At 35.6% G+C, this 7,333-nt stretch overlaps 1 long non-coding RNA gene across 1 annotated transcript; it reads right to left on the bottom strand.

Annotated features, from left to right (window-relative positions):
- Positions 1-2,022: 2,022 nt before the first annotated feature.
- LOC128548863 (uncharacterized) lies at positions 2,023-6,797 on the bottom strand. The gene is made up of 4 exons (XR_008367262.1): positions 6,772-6,797; positions 6,385-6,453; positions 4,790-4,925; positions 2,023-2,506 (listed from the first exon to the last, which is right to left on the bottom strand). It is a non-coding gene; the product is annotated as an uncharacterized LOC128548863 (long non-coding RNA).
- Positions 6,798-7,333: the final 536 nt, after the last annotated feature.

Genomic DNA, 7,333 nt, shown 5'->3' with positions numbered 1-7,333 from the left:
CACTAGAAAAGGTTCCCCTGATATTTAAACATAATGTGTACAATCTGTGTTGTTCAGAGACAATCGATCCTCCAGTACTTTCAGTGCTTTGATAATGTAATGGGAATAATTAACTTAATTGATATCACAGCGGTGATCGACAAGTCAACAATCAGTTGCAACAGCAGTGCGATCGCTAAACATACTTGTAAAATAAGAATAGTAGAGCATTACGCAACGTTAATATAAAGCTATTGGACCAATTAATAAATTTCTTTATCTGTTGTAAATGTTATCTTGATGTAAGAATTCACTTACACCATATGTGACTGCACATGATGTTTGATATTTTTATCGTATAAGCCTAGCGTGGAAATACAGTCTCTATACGACAGAAGTGGACATACTTTTTTGTTCAAATAATTTATATAGTAATCTAAGACGTAATTTCTTTTCACATGTTGCTTAACAGATAGGAATATCTAGCAAAGACGGGAAGTGTTTTTTTTAAAGCGCCAGCATTTGGCGCTAATTTTTACCGTGAATCCTTCTGAGTCAACCTTAATGTCATTTACATAATCTTTAGTAAAACAACTAAGCCTCTTTGACAGCTATCTTTGTGCATTTTGATTCACATTTTGGTAAGTATTTCACACAGATATCATCTGAAATACTTTCTAGCGAGTCAGTCGCTAATGTACATTAATCCGCCATTTTGAAAGAAGCTTGTGGGAAGCAGCAACAGTAACTAAGGGGTGGGGTGGAGTTTATTGATCAGTTTGCGGATCCATCCATTTACATCTTCGCTGACAGTTTAATCTGTCCTACATTAGGATATCTTTTTTTTACCTAGCATCGAACTCGATTTCAAGCTGAATCTTTTCCTCTGGATTTTTATCAAAAATATCATTTTAAAATTTACTTTAACTGGCAATAAGTGCTACCTCTCTTGATACGCGACTGCAATGACGTTCCGTATTATTTAATTATTACGCGTATTTTACTCAAAGTGAGTTTACACGCCGCGATTTAATCCTCTAAAATAATAGACAAACAAGGTTTACAAAAATGCAATTTGGTTTTCTTTTGTTTTTAATTAGTTTAATTCAAGAAACTTGACATGCTATCTTTAGATTTTACACAAGAACGTTTTTAAAAATTTTGTTCTATATTGACACATCTCTACAGTCTGCTGATGTAGTGACGATGTATAATGTCAAGCATAAACATCACGACGCGTTAAGTTTGAAGGATTTTTCATAGATAATGAACACTTGATGAACGGAAAGTATTTATCATATAAATGAAATCTGGAAAGTAGATCCCTCGGAAGCACCGAGAACAAGATATTCAGTGAAAATTGCAGACTCGATTTGATTGAGTCTGTTCATGAGCAGTAATGGAAAATGCAACACTGCTGCCCACGCCCCCTAGCACCGGCTTAAGCAGTATTCAATCTTCAAATTTAAATGAGTTGAAATCAATTATCCCGAAGGACCAGAAAATATAACAACACTGAGATGAATTCGGGGCGACTTTTTACGGCCACCACACAGCACTTAACACCCGCTGTTGTGAAGTAAATAAAATCTGGAAAGTGATCAAGACAACCAGTGAAAATTGCAAACTCGGTTTGATTTAGTCAGTTCATGAGCACTAATGAGCACTAATGGAAAAATACCCAAGCCCCCTAGCACCAGCTTAAGCAGTATTCAATCTTCAAATCTAAATGAGTTGAAATACTTTAATTTATTTGTAGATCTTACCAACCATGTTACAGTATATAAATCCAATCTAAGCTCATTATATCGATGTTGGAAAAATTCAATTTTTGATGTTTATCAAACTTTGTCTGTCAGCACCTCACTACAACTGCAGAAACGTGTTAAGACAGGATGACATATAATGCAAGTTTCTACCGATATATCAGAAAAAGGGGAGTGATTCTATATATATATATATATATATATATATATATATATTATTAAAGACATTACCACATGTCAAGAAATTCCGCTGATTCTCTCCCTGGAGGTACATAAATAAAAATACTATTAAGGACCCGGAAATAATCCAAAGCAGCTAAGAGATATTGACTGTTACAACTGGCTTTCACGGAATCTTCCACCTGTTTAGATAAAAGTAGTAAAAGTGAAAAAAGCTAACACCAAATATGCGGTATTTCTCAAAACAAATTTGTTATCTCGGGCGTAACGCAATGATATTTTATTCTGATAATTTTTTAAAATGTCGGTTTTCTTTTATCCACATTGCTATATGCATTTTCATAAAAACTCAATGATAAGGCGGAACTTTTATTATCTGCTAACGCATGCAGATTGCCACATGAAGTATCAATGATTTAAAATTAAATGATTCATTGTTTCTGGAGTTGAGGCAAGCGTTGCTGGATTTCAAAATTACTATTAAACGCTTAGTCATTTAAAGAAGTTGTGTTTGCTAGATGTCGTCAGTCTGATATCTACACTATGTATCTGTATATGTGTGTGGAACGTCTCACCTTAACCTGAAATTAGAGTAAGAGGAGTTTTACTATTGTCATTTTAAATCAAGTGTATATACGTGACATATTATAATAAGAAATAGATCAGTCGCACATGTGTCAATTAAGAAATATTGTATGCCAGACATTGGTATTTTTGTTGAATAAAAGCCACTGATTGGGTTTCAGATGCAAATTAATTTTATCACGAGAGCGCATTCCTTGTGATATAACCATACACATCTGAATGAAAAGCAGAGATTTCAGTCAAGAAAATAATCACTATTCGACATGTACCATTTTGATTGTTACACGATCTCAAAAATTACTATCTACATCATTGACGATATATTAGCCAATATATTTGCCTGTTTTGTGTATTGTTCATATGACGTTTTAATTCTATGCAGGACTCAACATTAACAGTGTCCCAGGATCCTGAGGATCCCAAGTTTTAGCGATGGACATTGATTGTTTTGACAATGTGATAGTCCACATTCAATACCGGATTCGTTTGAATGTTTTCTTTATTCAAGCATTTTAAAGAAGTCAGTCTGAAAGACAGTTATATCCCCTGCCACAGTTATGGACAGTGAAAGTGTAAAAAGCCGACTTTGAGTTGTGACCTTGACCTTGAGCCGACATGGCTGACTTATAAGTTTTGCACAAAGAGGGGTGATCATTTGACCTAGAAATTCATGACAATCTTTCAAGGGGGTTTAAGTTATATGGAGGGGACACATTTGTTATGTACGGACGGACGGCAGTTCCCGCATATTGGTATTTATGTGGCTACTCTTTTGTTCTTTTTATTGTTCCTTTAGCCACGTAAAAGAAAAATAGCCAAATAAAAGCCTTACTGAATGAGAGACATCAAATAAAATGTGCAGTTACTTATTGTTCCCATAGCCAACAAAGTATGCAAATGTGAGCTCGAACGGACGAACGGTACCATTCCTAATACCCCCGCCCCACAACCACCACTCGTGAAGGGGATTAAAAATCACTTTACTCAGAGTTACATGTTAGGCATGATAGCAATGTAGTCTAATGGAAAGAACTCTTAGCCATTTACTGAAGGACTTGCCCCTCACCAATATTGGTTCAAGCCTCACTCAGGGTGTTGAATTCTTCATATGAGTAAGCCATCCAGCTGACTTACGGAATGTCGGTGGTTCTACCCAGGTGCCCGCTCGTGATTAAATCTGCACAGAGGGGAAACTGGGGTCTTCCTACGCCATCAAAGCTGGAAATTTGCCGTATGACCCATACATTTGTCGGTGCGACGTTAAACCCAACAAGAAATATACTGAAGGAGAAGATTTAGCAAAATATAGAATTTTATCCAGAGTATTAGAGAACCCACTTAAAGAAACAAAAACAGTTACAAAATAAATTCTTGTTACATGTCACAACTAAAACAAAGAACTAGGCAATTCCAGTATGACCAGAAAACTGAATCTGACTCGTTTGGCTAGAGTGACTTTTTGTTTGTTAAGAGCTAAATTGATAGTTGTTATATTGCTTGCCGTGATGAGTTGTGGCAGAGTTTTATGTATTCGAATCCATTCAAACTGCAGGTATCCGACGTCTTGGTAAAGGACATCGAATTCTACAGTTTGAGGTCCTTCTCGGACACGATTGAAAGAAATTTCTGTCAAGGCCTGCTATGACGCTATAATTTTGATGTACAAAAATTAGAAGGTAAGAGTAGATTGCCAGGAAAAACCAGAACAGAGCGTATGTTCTCCGTGACGATTTGTTAAAAGACACTGTGTCTGAAGTCATTCTTCCTCTACCTCTGATTCATGTGAGGAAGTTGGCAGATACTTGAGGAGAACAGATCTGTACGGCGCTAACCCTGCTGACACTACCTCACCCCCCCCCCCCCCGCCCCCCGCACACACACAAATCTGATGTGACCACAATTAAACTAAACATGTCATGGTCAATTAACACGACGAAATTAAAAGTCGTCACGCATAAAATATAAAATTTGAACAACAATTCAAAATGTTAACATGTTTCAGGCCATATTGTAACTAAACAAGCGTTTGAAAATACGAGTGTAGAAATACAAATGCATAAAAAAACGCTTCAGTGAGTTAAATGCAAACTGTTTTGTTAGCAACTATTTCAATACCAAATAATCTGTCCAGTTAGTTCTAACCAAAGCTTGTTAAAATCAGAATGCTCTGATGTTCATAAATGTTTCTTCAATAAATAAATTTATCATGTTAGGGCCACGTATCACACAACCAAAGAAATGAAATTAAAAAAAAAGAAATACAACAAATCACCACCTACCGACAATAAAGGACCCAGTTTGACCTTGGGATGAAGTTGTACAATTCCGGTTGCAGTAGTCATCAGAGCAACATGACTGACATACAGGGGTTTCCTTTTTGAACACGTGACTACCCATTCTTCTCACAGGGTGACACTGAAAATCATACAAAACTATAGTCCAAGATTCAGGGTACATCTGACCGATTAGGTTAAAGCCATTTCTTTATAAGCCTTTGCACATACTTTTTGAGATTTTAAAATTCCCAAGGGTAACTAGTTTTTAACATTGTGCAGTTGTTTTATTGACAAGTTAAGATCTATGACTGTAACTCAATGCAGACTTGGAGCGCCGGTATAAATTACAGACTCCGGTACATATCGGATTAACTAAATTTGAACGAAAATATCTTAAATGTATATATTTTGTAACCATAGTGATACTAACCCTAACCTTTAGTCAGTATTTTATGCATATTGTACACTAAATGCATGCGGACATGCAAAAATATGCATATTTTTGCCGTGCGCTACAATTGATAATCACTTTCGGGCATGCGCAGAAGACCGCTCCAAGTCTGCAATGAGTTACATCGAAGATCTATTTTCGTATCCATGTGCTGCCCGTGTCTGTCTGCGGCATTGCCTGCAGTGGCTTCTATAAACTTAGCTTAACTATTATTATGCCGATGGTTCTGATCAGTACATCAAAATTTACATAAATTTACCAGTTACCGCCATAATTTAAACGACACGGAATGCAAACAAGCATTGCATGTTACATTTATTTTTGATGTAATATTTGCATTTCATCTATGAAGCAGTAGTTTCAGGGACAGGTCTCTATATTCCATGGAAATAGTGTGATCATTGACATTATTGGAATTTAAAAGTTTGCAGCGCTTCCTGCCTGAAAATCATGAACATAACCCCAGTTAAATGAAGATATGTGTCACAGATTCAGTTGAGACATCGCCAGTTGACTTGTGCAAAATGTATACAGCCTACTGCTTGAGGATTCGTGAAAACCATTCTGGAAAGAACAGCTAGCCCACCATTTGTTATTTTGCAAATATTTTAAAATTATAAAAAATACTTTTGTGAAATTCAGCGTACCCTTAGAGCTATTTATCAAATTTCAGCACAATTAAACAATGGCATCATATACACTTTCTCATCTTAAAAAAGATACACAAAAATGTTTAGAATTTCGAACTAACGATAACGTTACGAGTGAAAAATAACATTGTCGTATCCTATCGGAAAACGGTAAAGATAATTTGATATTTTGTAGTGAAAAGTTAAAGTCTACACCTCTCTGTATTATCATAAAAGCTTGAAACCAGTTTTCTAGCAGCACAATATTTTATGTGTACTTTTGTGACTTTAAATAATAGGAAATGGCAGTAAAATGATCCGTATGTGTATATTTTGGTATGTTAATGAAAACATGTTGTTGGAGTAGTGATTACTTCATCGATAGCTATTAATTTACTTGATTTACTTTCAATGAATTATTCAATTTTTTGTTTAATTATTGTAAAGTTCAAAATTAAAGGAACGTTACGGTGTAAAGTAACTTTAAGTACTATACTATACAATGGTTAGCATTTTACCAATCCATGTCCACATCCTAGCTTAAAGTGAGAATGATCGAACCATTTGTACTCTTCAATATGACACATCTGCAAAAGAAGGTCAAATACAGAATAGCTCGTTTTTACGCTATTTAAGCATCTTCAACTTCTATGTGAACTACGATCATTTTTATGATGGTATTCCTATTCTTGTTTCAGCTTATGATATGACTGCACCATATAGTAATTTATGGGAAATGCTAGACCTAGATCCTCTGGCTTAAAATCAGACAAAATTCAACATTATTTGCAGTTTCGACAAACCTTTCAGTCGTCTCACCGTGCGAAAAGATAAAAGAAGACTGTTATTTCACTCAAATATTTGATACCATATGTGTATGAACTGAAGGGTTTAAGTAAACTAACCTGGTGAGAATCGCAGGGGGAAATCTCGACAATAGCTCAAACAGTTGCTCTTTGTAGTTTAATGAACAGAAAAAGAAATACCTTTCTCTACGTAATAATGTATGTATTCCTTTCCACATATGATGTTTGTTAGTGTCTTTAAAAGGGCAAAATCACATCACATGGTGTACAACTGATCGCGACAGACATTAACATTGTGGGAATATTCTGATGCACTCATTAGCAAATATTTGACTTAATTCAAACACCACCGTCCGACAGTACGGTAAATACTCGCGGAACAGTTGGCTAAACCGCCAGGTATTACATGGTGCAATTTCAGACTGAATGCTAAAGAACTGAAATAGTATGATGTCGTTCGTCAGCCTGCCTGGTCATGTATTCGTAATTTGCTTCGTTAATAATGGTTCTCTTAACAGTTCTTTTCCACTCAGTATATGATGGAAAAACTCCATGATAGACATAATTTTGAAAGAAACATATCAAGTTATATTTTCCGAATAACAAACATATAGGTTTGCTTCGAGAAATATTGCATTCGTTCTTTAGCGCACGATATTGC

The sequence above is a fragment of the Mercenaria mercenaria genome, chromosome 15 (genome assembly GCF_021730395.1).
Source record: "Mercenaria mercenaria strain notata chromosome 15, MADL_Memer_1, whole genome shotgun sequence".
NCBI classification, from domain to species: Eukaryota; Metazoa; Mollusca; class Bivalvia; order Venerida; family Veneridae; genus Mercenaria; species Mercenaria mercenaria.
This window is presented reverse-complemented; position numbering and strand designations above follow the sequence as displayed.